Source organism: Equus quagga, chromosome 2, assembly GCF_021613505.1.
Source record: "Equus quagga isolate Etosha38 chromosome 2, UCLA_HA_Equagga_1.0, whole genome shotgun sequence".
Taxonomy (NCBI): domain Eukaryota; kingdom Metazoa; phylum Chordata; class Mammalia; order Perissodactyla; family Equidae; genus Equus; species Equus quagga.
The window spans coordinates 140,110,626-140,124,607 of record NC_060268.1 but is presented as its reverse complement, the minus strand read 5'-3'; positions in this window follow the sequence as shown (position 1 = coordinate 140,124,607).

Below are 13,982 nucleotides of genomic sequence, written 5' to 3'. Positions count from 1 at the left end.
AATCTGACACCAGCTCATCATGTCAAACAACTTCCTCTTCAAAATATGAAAAATTTGGTTTTGCCTGTCACTTGGTTTCTAACAGTGTAGCTTTCTTTTAATTTTTTAAATAGGAGTTGTATGGAAAGAAGAGCTGTGCAAGGAAATATTGTCACTGTTAATGAACCAGACTTGGCATTGCTTTTTTTCCACCTGTATCTAATTATTAAGCCCAAACCCTTCCCTGCCCATACACTAATTGCTTTAGGTGACAGGTCTTCTGTGATCCCTGCCCAACTTAACTACCTCTTCTGAAAAACAAAAAGTGATATAAAACTAAGTTAAAACCTACTGGAACAAATGTGGATGTTACACAGCATTCAAGTCTGATATAATACTCAAAGTACATACTATCCATATGTTATGTATTACTTCATTTATCACCCATATCATTTATCCTACTCCACATCAAAGCTTACTGATTGAAACACAATTTGTGTAAAGTTTATTGCTTAGAATTCATGTCTCAGCTTCAAGTTAGTGAATATCCTTAAATAGTTTTGTCATGGATCTATGCTTTCAGCATTTTACTAACTGCTCTCTATCTCTATCTTGTCCTTCTTGAATCTGCTAAAAATGCAAAGACCTTTTCTGACCTTCAACATTCATAACTGTGAAAACTAAATCAATGTTTGTCTTCTGATATACCTTTTAATCTGAATGATGCCTGTGCTAAAAGAACCGAAACCTCACACTCTCTAAATGCAGTCTTACAAAGAGTCTTGCAATAATGTGTTACTTTGATAGATAGATAGAATGTTTCATATGTATGTTATAATCTTGACATGTATTTTAATTTTCTTATATTTCCATTTATTTTCTAGAATTATATTAAGTTCTTTTCTTAATATTCTATCCTCTCTTTCCCATTAAGACTGATCTTCCTTTCACAGTTTAGTTTCAGTGTTTAACTACACTCAGAGCTACCCTGATCTTACAAGTTCATACCCTCTACCTAGAATCTGAGGAAGAGATTACAATTTACCTGGAATTAAACTGAACACTCAAGGTGTTCATAACATTGAATACCATAAAATACACTCAAGTACATTCTTATTTTTTTATTTCTCTTATTCCTCAAAAACATTCTTATTTTCACTCCTCAGTAAGTGGCATACAGAAATTGTATTAATTTTTACTCTGCTGCAACAAATTAAACATACTAAACCATTTAAGCCAATGGTGGAGAGGGCTAGCAGAAAGGTATTCGTGAATGAATATTTATTGAGCATCTACATATGTGTCTTCCACTTTAAGTTGTAGAATTAGGTATAATTCCCCTGACTCCTTTACAGATGAGAAAACTGATGTGCAAAAATTGCAAGAAAATTGCTCAAGTGGTGGATTGCTACCCCATAGCAGTCAAGATTTGAATACACTGCTGTCTAATCCTCAAATGCATGTACTTTCTATGATACAATATGGATTCTGATAACCACACTACTACTAATAAAACATTTTTAGTGCTCATTACGTGCCTGCATGATCCTACAAACTTCAAATACATCTGTCTCATTTAGTCCTGTGAAATCTGTCACGAAATTGAGACATCAGGACTAATTTAGACAGAAAAGTTATAGGAGATCTTGCTGAAAAAATAATATTTAAGCCAAGCTGAAGAGCATTATTAGGATTTAGCCAAGCAAAGACTGAAGAAAACTGAGAGAAATAGATTCCAGTGAGAAAATGTTATGTAAAACTCTTTAACGAGCCACATGACATTGATATGGCCAGAGCATAAAATGTTTTATTCTCCTACATATCCTAATTTGCTGTTATCTGCAGAATTCTTTTAAAAAGTCAAATTACGTTGGGTAATTTATTTTGCCAAAATTATAAATTTTTCCTTTGCTTATTAATATGTGTGTTAAGGATTGCTCTTTCTTTGTTTTTAATAGGATGCTCAGTGAAATGTGTAGTAAAGCTTAGTAAATTTTATCTTCTTTTTATAATGAGAAAAAGTCACTTGCTGAATTTCTGCCCATGTTGGTCTTTAGCAAGCTGTTAAATCCTCGCAAAGACCTTTCAATGTCTCCTCCTGCTTACTTTTGAGCCCTGGGATCTGCACTGTTTGAGTCAAGTCTTTGTGAAAAATGATGGCTTAATTATCTTATCTACTTCCTTTTTATCTTCCCTAACCTCTCTCCAAGTCTCTTGGCTGTTACTCTCTGTTCCTTCTGTGACTAAATGTGAAGCTTTAATTTAGGTCATTAGTAACATCCAATGTACCTACTGCTAAGTTGTCACTTACATCTCCAGGTTGTTCTGCCCTTTCTCTAGCTGGCTATTTTCCCAAAAAAATCTGTGCTGTTTCAGCTGGATCTTTTGATTCATTGGCCATCCATATAATACTAAAAGTAAAAATGATTTTCTAATTATTGCTTTGATCGTAGGTATATAGATTTTTAATTTAAAGTCGTACACCTCCCAAATCATACTAGATTGGGATAGAAATGAAGCTGACTGTAAGTTCCTGAAAAGTAGGAGCCTTGATTCATGTGTCTTTGTATCTCTAATATCTATCAAATATTTATAGTGTGGTTGAGTTGATGTGTGTTTTTATTTCAGTTAATATCATTTTATATCCATAATTACTAAATGATTCTATGACTGCTTTGTAGGGCATATTATGACCTGGTCTATGTTAGAGTAAAATAAATGGTAGGATTAGGAGAGGTATCAAACGTTAAGACAGAAAAAAATGTTCATAGGGATTCTAGGCCAATTAGCTAAAAGTTTGTAGATAATAAATTTCCTAAATTTTCAAAATTTATATTTCCAAAAGTACTTTTTAAGTGCTTAAAAGTTTAATGCAATTTATGTGGCACAAAATGGTTTTTACAGTTTTTTTCTTTGTGTTTTTTTGGCTGAGGAAGATTTACCCTGAGCTAACATCTGTTGCCAATCTTCCTCTTTTTGCTCAAGAAAGATTTGCCCTGAGTTAACATCTGTTCCAGTCTTTCTCTATGTTGTATGTGGGTTGCCACCACAACACGGCTAATGAGTGGTGTAGTTCTGTGACCTGGAACTAAACCTGTGAACCTAGGCCACCAAAGCAGAGAGCGCCAAACAACCGCTAGGCCATGGGCTGGCCACATTTTTATAGTTTTTAATAATTTCTATCAATTATTGTTGACAAGATTTTATCTAGTCTTATTATCATCATTTATATGAATATTTTATTTGTGGAACAATGAAAATCATAAGGTGGTTTAATCTTCTTATAAATATATTTAATATTTGAGAATGCATATCTCATAATGTATGTATAACCTGAATTTTTGCATAAGACTGGCACCCCAGATCTGATATTTTCATTATAAATATAAAATTGAAGAGACAGATTCCAGTTGAAGATGCTGACATAGGAAGCTGCTGAACTCACTTCCTTCCATGGACACGAGGAAAAATTCCCTCTGAAAGAAATCCAGAAACTAGCTGGCAACTCCTACACATCCAGTGAATGAGAAAATACCCACATTCACATGGGTAGGAAAGGCTGAGATGCATTCTCACCGTAAACCTCACTCCTGGCACAGTGACATACAATTGGGAGGGAACTCACAACTCCCAGCTTTACGCTGAGGAGGGAAGGATTTTGACTCAATATCTAGCACACCAACATTTAACACTTTAACACTTCCACGAGCAAACACCTAGCTCTGAAAGCCAACAGGGCTTGCGTCCACGAGACTCACAGGACTACTGGAAAGAAAGAAACAGTTCTTGGCTGTCTCTCAAGGACCCACTGTGCTACCTCCCCCCCCCCCCCCCCCCCACCGCCCAGGGCTCAGCACAGAGGGAGCGGATGAAACACCCATCTCCCAGCCTTTCCCTGAAAGAGGCCTATTTGCATGTTTTAAAAGCTGCAGCCTGAAAGTCAGGCAGCAGGTATCTAGGAATAAACAATGATCCTTCCCAGGGGCCAGGAAGCCATCAGACACCATCTCCATATTCTCCCTTCAGCCCACTCCAAATCATCAATATCTTCCAGGAAGGAGCTTTACACACATCTGACACTTGGACTTTTGAGGCTGCCACCTAAGGGATGTGCCCCTTGATTACCTGGATCTGGTGGCCCATGGACCTTGCGTTTGTAGGCCCCATGAAGTGTAGCAAACAAAGAAACAGTTCTTAACCAGCTATCCCCCAGGACTCAGCACAGAAGGAGCACACAAACTCTCAGCTCTCAGTCTCTCCCTGAAAGAGATCTACATACGTACTTTAAAAGCTGCTGCCTGAGGATCTGGCTTCCAACCAGCCTGCAACTAGGTACTGACTGAGATGCTCCCCTTTGGGACTCTGACAGGTCCTGGCACACCCTCAGAAGGAGCCACTAAGACAAAGAAGGCAGCTTGGATAATCACAAAGGTTTGAGAGACAACCAAGAGCTAGGGCCCGGTTGAACGATAAGATTCATCTCCTACATGAGCCCACTCCATGAACAGTGGGAGAGCCGGTTGTTTTATCCAGTGCACAGAAACCAACACAGAGAGTCATGGAAAATGAAGAGACACAGAAATACGTTCCAAACAAAAGAACAAGATAAAAATCCAGAAACAGACCTAATGAAACAGAGAGAAGTAATTTACCTGATAAAGCATTCAAAATAATGGTCATAAAGATGCTCACTGCGGTTAGGAGAACAATGCATGAACGAAGCAGGAATTTCAACAAAGAGATAGAAAACATGAGGAAATATAAATAGAAAATCAAAGAGAAATGCTCTAACACCACCACATCAAATTGCAATGCCAGTTTTGGTTACCCATCCCTAGGGGTATAAAATCAAGTCAGAGATGCTGCTTGAGAATTTGGCAAATTACAATGTAAGTGGTTACATTTAGATTCCAAGTAAATGGTCTCCAAAAACCTCTGAAAAAAGCAGAAGTGGTTGAAACAACCCTATTTCAGATGAAATGTTAAAATGTTGATTTTTAACAAGGAGCAATTAGAAAATTTTGCCTTCATAGTCAACTGCAGAAAGTTCTAGTGTGAAAGGGTAAGATGATCAAAGTAGAAAAAACGAACTGAGAAAACCTAAAAATACTACATAGTAAACTGTGATTAGTACTTTAATTTATATATCATCCATAAATATGCTCATATGATAAAAGGGTAACAAATTAAGTAAAATAAAAAGGCTGAGAATACTAAAAAAGAGGCAAGTAAGATAAATTAGAAAATGACAAGAGGAATATCATAGTAAATTTTGACTACTAGTTATTATAAATGATGAACTAAGGTTGATATGCTGTTTGGAAATTTGGCAAAAGAATTCTCGGCATAATTGAAAAAAACATAAAAATGGCATTATAGAAATTGTCTTCAGAGATTATTTAACCATAATCAATGTAAACTAACATATTGCCTTATGACATTCTGAATTTTTTTATTACTGATCACAAAATATATTTTTCTCAGTATCATATGTATTTAATATGTTTGTATTAATCAAAATCAATATTGTGGTAACACATTTTTTTTGGAAACTGGTAAATTGGTCATTTTGTGAATTGGCCTGCTCTCAGACTGAGCTAATCCCCCTTTTTATTGCAGTGTAGGTGTAACAACAGCCTAAATGGAATGCACACATTGCTGTTAATCCTAGTGGTAATACACTTTACTCTTTTCCCAGGCTCTGTTCTGTTAGCAGATGTAGGAAAATAAGCACTGTAGGTCAGCAGTCACAAAGGACAAAGAGAAACATCACTGAACTGTTTCTCACTTCTAGTGAGGTCACGAGGTAGGAATGAAGAAGCATAACATTAGTATTAAGTGAATTGTTTCTAATGGTTCTGCTCTTGTTGAGTAGTTCTCATAAAGAAATTTCTCTCGGGGGCCGGCCCCGTGGCGGAGTGGTTAAGTTCGCATGCTCTGCTGCGGCGGCCCAGGGTTTCGCTGGTTCGGATCCTGGGCACAGACATGGCACCGCTCGTCAGGCCACATTGAGGTGGCATCCCATATGCCATAACTAGAAAGACCTGCAACTAAGATATACAACTATGTAACGGGGGGGATTTGGGGAGATAAAGCAGAAAAAAAAAAAAAAGAAACTTCTCTCAACTGATTGACATGGTGATGGCTCATCCTATCCCTGGACTGTGACTCTTTGGGAACACAAAGCCTGAAGAGACAGAAGCATAAATAGACTGGTATTATGGAACGCGGAAAATACCTCAGAGAGAGGATATGAGAACACAGAGGAGGTGAAATAGCCCAGGCTACCCGCTGATGTTACAAGGAAGGCTTCCTGGAGAAAATAATGCCTGAGCTTTTTATTATAACTCTTATGAGAAAAAATATATTGTGATAAAGTATTCAAAATAAGTTTCTTTTTCAGTTTTATGAGTTTTAGATAGTATAGAGAAAAATAAAAATATCTTAAGATGCCACTATGACAATACTTTCTTTGTATTCCTGAAATCTAAAAGGCTATGAAAAATCCAAAGTTGTTTTTTTCTTTGATTTTTCCCTGATTGGTTTAAATGCATTTGGCAGCAAAACCTGAACTAAATAGACATCTTCGTTGGAAAAATATTAATGTGCTTGAGGATGGAATATTTGTCTAGAACCCACCAGGGGTAATACATAATTTATTGGATATGCATCATATTTCCTTTATAAATTTTTTAAGTCTGTTTTTTGGCAACAAATGTTTAAGATAAGAGATTGTGCACTTGTGTGACACCATGGCATCCTGCTTCAAAGTGCCCTTTGTCATCTTTATTTCTGACCAAAACATTTCTCAAATGTGCTGAGGCATGACGGGCTCAACTAAGTTTCCAGTCCACAGAATTCCTAAATTACTCTGAGATTAATTCAAATGAAATATCACAAATATTACTATCAGAGGATCTTTTTATTTCAAATCATTAGCTTTGAGTTGTGACTCTTGCAGTAAGAGACATAAAAAAGAATTTAAAATTTTATTCTAAGAATAAATCTTCCACCCTGAGAAATATGCTCAGTCAAGAAAGGTCCAGGACATTAATGTGAACGTTTCATCAAGGTTTCTTGGCCTTTTTCCATTTGTTTACTGCATAGCATCACATAGGTTACATTCTTTTCGTATTTCTCAATATCTGAATTAATATGTGGCTCTTGAAAGCAGAAGACGTGAACTCTGGTTATACATGGGGTAGCTATATCAAACTTAATTATTGACTATTTTCTGGGAAAAAATATTGCTTCCCTGTAACAGTGGTATCTTTTCCAGGCAAATAAATTGCTTCATGAATTGAAACATTATCACCTGGACATCCTCTCTTCTCTTTTCAGTATGGGGTAATTGAGAGTCATACACAATGATTTGGGGACTTTTTTATATGAAGATTGGGGGCAGAGAGGTCTTCTGACATCAACACTTTTAGTAGAAAAGGTACAACATCATCTTACCTGTAACTCAGGAAGCATATAGGGCAGGCACCAATATAGAAGAGCTTGCAAGATCATTTGCTTAAGACCTAATCAAAAGACTTCATCACTGTAAAACTAAGAGACTATCCCAAAGATTCAGACCCAAAAGGGCTTTATATGGCTTCAAAATATCTTTGAAAGCAAATAATTGGATCTTAAGTGACAATTATAGAAAATTTACACTTAGTTCCCAGCTTCCTTAATATTCAACCCCGTAAGGAACCAGAGCTTTTGTTCAAGCAAACTTTGCTTTCCCTGGAAATGCATTTAAAAAATAAATAAATAAAAAGCTGAACGATTGAGACTTAACAATATAATGTTCCTCACGGTTTATGCCATGATCCTTACTGATCTCTATGCATTGACACTTGACCACCCACCCCAGCCTGTTCTTCGCTTTTATCCCTAACAAACCCATATGGTTTTGATTCCAAAATTCTTGATTCCTAGCTCTAGGCCTAATACCAGCTTCACCAAATGTCCATCTGGTGATTGTATGCGTACTTTCACAAAAACCTCAGTGCCTGAAAGCAGCATTTTTGGATCTTTGTGATGTGTCACAACCCCAGGTGTCTCCATCACGTGAATAAACAACATCGCAAGAAATCCAATGACAAGAACTGCCGTGGCAGATCCTGGACTTTATCATAATGGGTTTGAATGACATCTTCTCTAAAAGTGCTTTTTCCTAATGCTGAATGTTCCATTCTCATCCTTGAATCTGAAGAAAAGTCTTGACATAAACCTCTGAGGACTTTACCAGGAGGTTAAATCCCGGTAAAGGCTGTCAGATCTAACCTGCAGATCTGAAGTGTGCACTTTCTGTACAGTGCTTGTCAGCCACTTGTTGCCTCTGCACTGTGGGCTTAGTGGACAATGAGTTCCCCCCTGCATCTCTATCACTTACATTCGCATCTTTCAAATAAGCATTAGGTATTTGCTAGATAGAAAAGGAATCATAAAAATATATTTTTAGAATCATATACTGTTAAATTCACGTCGTATCATAGATATGAGCTAATCCAAACCCTGAATTTCACAGAGAATAAAAAATAATGACATTTTAAAGGATTTGCAAAAGGTCTTCCATTTAATAACAGCGAAATCAGAGTTATTATCTAAAATTCCTGAATCATAAATCTAAGATTCCTCATAAAATGTTGATTGGTTATTTCATTTGGTTTAAATATGTTTTAAAGTTCTATTTTACAAATAATTCTTCCACTCTTAGAATATACTTGTTTTTCCTAATTTGTACAGCTATCATGAAACCATTTTAAATCCATTTTCAGTCCCTTCCTTTAGTGACCTAGTTTTCAAATCTGAGTTTGGACCCTGGTAATGGGGATGCCCAGCAAATTGCAATCATTTTTCTCACCTGCAGTATATTTTTACAGTGTTACAGTCTACTTTTTGATGTTCTGTAGGATTACAGTTCCCATGATTGGATGGGAGCCCTTCTCTGAATATCAGCCCTGGACTGTGATGGCAACAGTCAGTGGACCGTTCGAATGTATATGCAACCTTCACATTGTTATTCTTTTATAAGTGATGCAAATCTCTGTGCCTAAGTAACAACAATTTTGTTATACCAGGTTTAGCTTTTTAACCCTTTTGATAAAATAATTACGCATATGTATATAAATGTGTGTTTAAATATATAATTTGCAATGGATAACAACATTTTTTGTGGTGAGTGGCATGACGTTATTCCACATATTTTAATTTAAGAATAGGACAGCTTACTTGAAAACAATAACTACTGGAGAATTTCACATACACTGAATAAGAAAAGAAAATGATAGGACCATAATGGGATAATTCCTCCATTAGCATTTTCCTCTTAATTTTAAAAGAGATATATACATGTAGCTTTATGTATTATGTGATATTAATATGGTTGTTAAACCAGCACGGCCACAGGTTAGGAGTGTATCATTATTCCTAAGGGCAAAGCCTTCTTTTTATTATCTTCTTCTAGCTATGTCTCAACTGAATTCATATCACCACGTTTTCTCTTTATGGCTCTCCGTCACCTTCTCGTTTTTCTTACACGGGAAGAAATATGAAGCTGCTTCTGTTTGTAAAGACACCTTAATAAGTCTCATTTATACATCTTACTTTCCTCCAAATTAATATTCATAAATCCCAAATCTAACTAGTAATAGTTCATTTCCATTACAATGAGCATAATCCTTTCATATTTGTCCTTCTCACCCACACTTTTTATATCTTCTTTCTCCTTCCCAGTCCCTCTGTACACTTGTCCCTAGAAACAGAGTTTAAATTCCTCCTTATAAGGCTTTTCTGTTTTCTTTCTGAAAGTTTTTTCAGTCCCTTACTGTGAGATTTGTCTTTTTACCCTAAAACTTTTCAGTTAAAACTCATCTCACGTTGTACCTGAACTAAATTGAAAAAAGATTTGCCAAGCTCCTTGCAGCTCACCTCCTTCTTCTCTCTTGCTGGTTCTCAATAAGATAGTTTCGTATTTTAGTCAAATATAGAGAACATTAACATTTATTGAGCTACAACTGTGTCCCTCATGTGCTTGTGATGTAGACATTTTCATTTTACAAAGGAAGGTTAAGTAATTCGAAACCTCAGAAAGATTAAATAAGTTGTTCAAGTTCCAACGAACATCTAATGCTGAACACAGTAATATAAAGCTGTGATGTTATTCACATTTCTCTCTTTCTTATGTAAAAGTCTCAGTGTTTTAAGTTCCAACTAACGTGATTTTCTAGCCTTCTTCTAATCTTGTCATCCTCTTCAGTGTGCATTCCCATTAGTCGATGCGTTTTGTAAACTATGACTCTCGCTATGATTTGATCAGGGCAAAACAATTTGTTTCTTCACTAGTTTCAGACAACATAAATTTATTAAGTATTTACCATTTTTTTTGTATCTTTTTTTGTTTTGTTTGTTTTTGTTTTGTTTTTTTAAATTTTTATTTTTTTCCTATGTACATCATATTTCGAATTCTGTATACATTACATCATGTTCACCACCCGAACACTAATTATAGTGCATCCCCTCACATGTGAGCCTAATCACCCCTTTTGCCCTCCCCCCTCCCCTCTTCCCCGATGGTAACCACCAGTCCAAACTCCAATGCTACGTGGTTTTTTTCTTTTTGTCGTTTTTATCTTCTACTTATGGGTGAGATCATATGGTATTTGACTTTCTCCCTCTGACTTATTTCACTCAGCATAATACCCTCAAGGTCCATCCATGTTGTCACAAATGCCTGGATTTCATCATTTCTTATGGCTGAGTAGTAGTCCATCATGTATAAATACCACATCTTCTTTACCCATTCGTCCCTTGATGGGCACCTAGGTTGCTTCCATGTCTTGGCTTTTGTGTATAATGCCGCAATGAACATAGGGGTGCAAGTATCTTTATGCCTTTGTGTTTTCAAGTTCTTTGGATAAATACCCAGCAGTGGAATAGCTGGATCATATGGTAGATCTATCCTTAATTTTTTGAGGATACTCCATACTGCTTTCCATAGTGGCTGCACCAGTTTGCACTGCCACCAGCAGTGAACAAGGGTTCCCTTCTCTCCACACCCTCTCCAACGTTTGTTGTTTCCTGTCTTGTTAATTATAGCCATTCTGACCAGAGTGAGGTGATACCTCATTGTAGTTTTGATTTGCATTTCCCTGATAGCTAATGATGTTGAGCCTCTTTTCATATGCCTGTTGGCCATCTGTATATCTTCTTTGGAGAAATCTCTGTTCAGATCTTTTGCCCATTTTCTAATTGGATTGTTGGTTTCTTTGTTGTTGAGCTGTATGAGTTCTTTGTATATTTTGGATATTAACCCCTTATCTGATATGTGGTTTGCAAATATTTTCTCCCAATTGTTAGGTTGTCTTTTTGTTTTGTTGATGGTTTCCTTTGCTGTGCAGAAACTTTTTAGTTTGAAGTAGTCCCATTTGTTCATTTTTTTCTTTTGTTTCCCTTGCCCGGTCAGACATGGGACTTGAAAATATGCTGCTCAGACCAATGTCATAGAGCGTACTGCCTATGTTTTCTTCTAGAAGTCTCATGGTTTCAGGTCTTACATTCAAGTCTTTAATCCATTTTGAGTTGATTTTTGTGCATGGTGTAAGGGAATGGTCTACTTTCATTCTTTTGCATGTGGCTGTCCAGTTTTCCCAACACCATTTATTGAAAAGACTTTCCTTTCTCCGTCGTGTGCTCTTGGCTCCCTTGTCGAATATTAGCTGTCCATAAATGTGTGGGTTTACTTCTGGGCTCTCAATTTTGTTCCATTGATCTGTGTGTCTGTTTTGTGCAGTACCATGCTGTTTTGGTTACTACGTCTTTGTAGTATAATATGAAATCAGGGAGTGTGATACCTGCAGCTTTGTTCTTTTTTCTCAGGAATCCTTTGGCTATTCAGGGTCTTTTCTTGTTCCATATAAATTTAAGGATTCTTTATTCTATTTCTGTAAAAAATGTAGTTGGAACTTTGATAGGGATTGCGTTGAATCTATAGATTGCTTTAGGAAGTATGGACATTTTAACAATGTTAATTCTTCCAATCCAAGAGCATGGAATATCTTTCCATTTCTTTGTGTCTTCTTCGACTTCTTTCAACAAAGTTTTATAGTTTTTGGTGTACAGATATTTCACCTCTTTCGTTAAGTTTATTCCTAGGTATTTTATTCTTTTTGTTGCAATTGTAAATGGGATTGTATTCTTAATTTCTCTTTCTGCTACTTCGTTGTTAGTGTATAGAAATGCAATCAATTTTTGTACATTGATTTTGTATCCCGCAACTTGACTGTATTCCTTTGTTATTTCTAAAAGTTTTTTAGTGGACTCTTTAGGGTTTTCTAGATATAAAATCATGTCATCTGTGAAGAGCGACAGTTTCACTTCTTCTTTTCCAATGTGGATTCCTTTTATTTCTTTTTCTTGCCTGATTGCTCTGGCTAAGGCTTCCAATACTATGTTAAATAAGAGTGGTGACAGTGGGCATCCTTGTCTGGTTCCTGTTCTTAGAGGGATAGCTTTCAGTTTTTCTCCACTGAGAATGATATTCACTGTGGGCTTGTCATATATGGCCATTATTATGTTGAGGTATTTTCCTTCTATACCAATTTTATTTAGAGTTTTTATCATAAATGGATGCTGTATCTTGTGAAATGCTTTCTCTGCATATATTGAGATGATCATGTGATTTTTGTTCTTCATTTTGTTAATGTGGTGTATCACGTTGATAGATTTGCGGATGTTGAACCATCCCTGGAATGAAACCCACTTGATCATGATGTATGATCTTTTTAATGTATTGTTGTATTTGATTTGCTAGAATTTTGTTGAGGATTTTTGCTTCGATGTTCATCAGGGATATTGGCCTGAAATTTTCTTTTTTTGTGTTGTCCTTGTCTCGTTTTGGTATCAGGATAATGTTGGCTTCGTAGAACGAGTTAGGAAGCCTCCCCTCCTCTTCAATTTTTTGGAAAAGTTTGAGAAGGATAGGTATTAAGTCTTCTTTGAATGTTTGGTAGAATTCACCAGGGAAGCCATCTGGTCCTGGCCTTTTATTTTTGGGGAGGTTTTTGATTGCTGTTTCGATCTCCTTACTGGTGATTGGTCTATTCAAATTTTCTACATCTTCTTGGTCCAGTTTTGGAAGGTTGTATGTTTCTAAGAATTTATCCATTTCTTCTAGATTATCCAATTTGTTGGCGTATAGCTTTTCATAGTATTCTCTTATTATCTTTTGTATTTCTGAGGTGTCTGTTGTAATCTCTCCTCTTTCATTTCTGATTTTATTTATTTGAGCCTTCTCTCTTTTTCTCCTGGTGAGTCTAGCTAAGGGTTTGTCAATTTTTTTTATCTTTTCGAAGAACCAGCTCTTGGTTTCATTAATTTTTTTCTATTTTTTTTTTAGTCTCTATTTCATTTATTTCTGCTCTGATTTTTATTATCTCCTTCCTTCTGCTGATTTTGGGCTTTGTTTGTTGTTCTTTTTCCAGTACCTGTAGGTGCACTTTTAGATTGTCTAATTGGGATTTTTCTTCTTTGTTGAGGTAGGCCTGAATTGCTATAAACTTCCCTCGTAGAACAGCTTTTGCTGTATCCCACAGATTTTGGCATGTCGTGTTTTCATTTTCATTTGTCTCCAGAAAGTTTTTTATTTCTTCTTTGATTTCTTCATTGACCCAATCATTGTTCAGTAGCATTTTGTTCAGTCTCCACATTTTTGTGGCTTTTCTGGTTTTCTTTCTGTAGTTGATTTCCAGTTTCATACCTTTGTGGTCAGAAAAGATGGATGGTATTATTTCAATCTTCTTAAGTTTATTGAGACTTGTTTTGTGGCCTAATATGTGATCAATCCTGGAGAATGTTCCATGGGCATTTGAAAAGAATGTGTATTCTGTGGTTTTTGGATGGAATGTTCTGTATATAGCTACTAAGTCCATCTGGTCTAATGTGCCCTTTAAGGCGAGTGTTTCCTTATTGATCTTCTGTTTGGTTGATCTATCCATTGGTGTAAGTGGTGT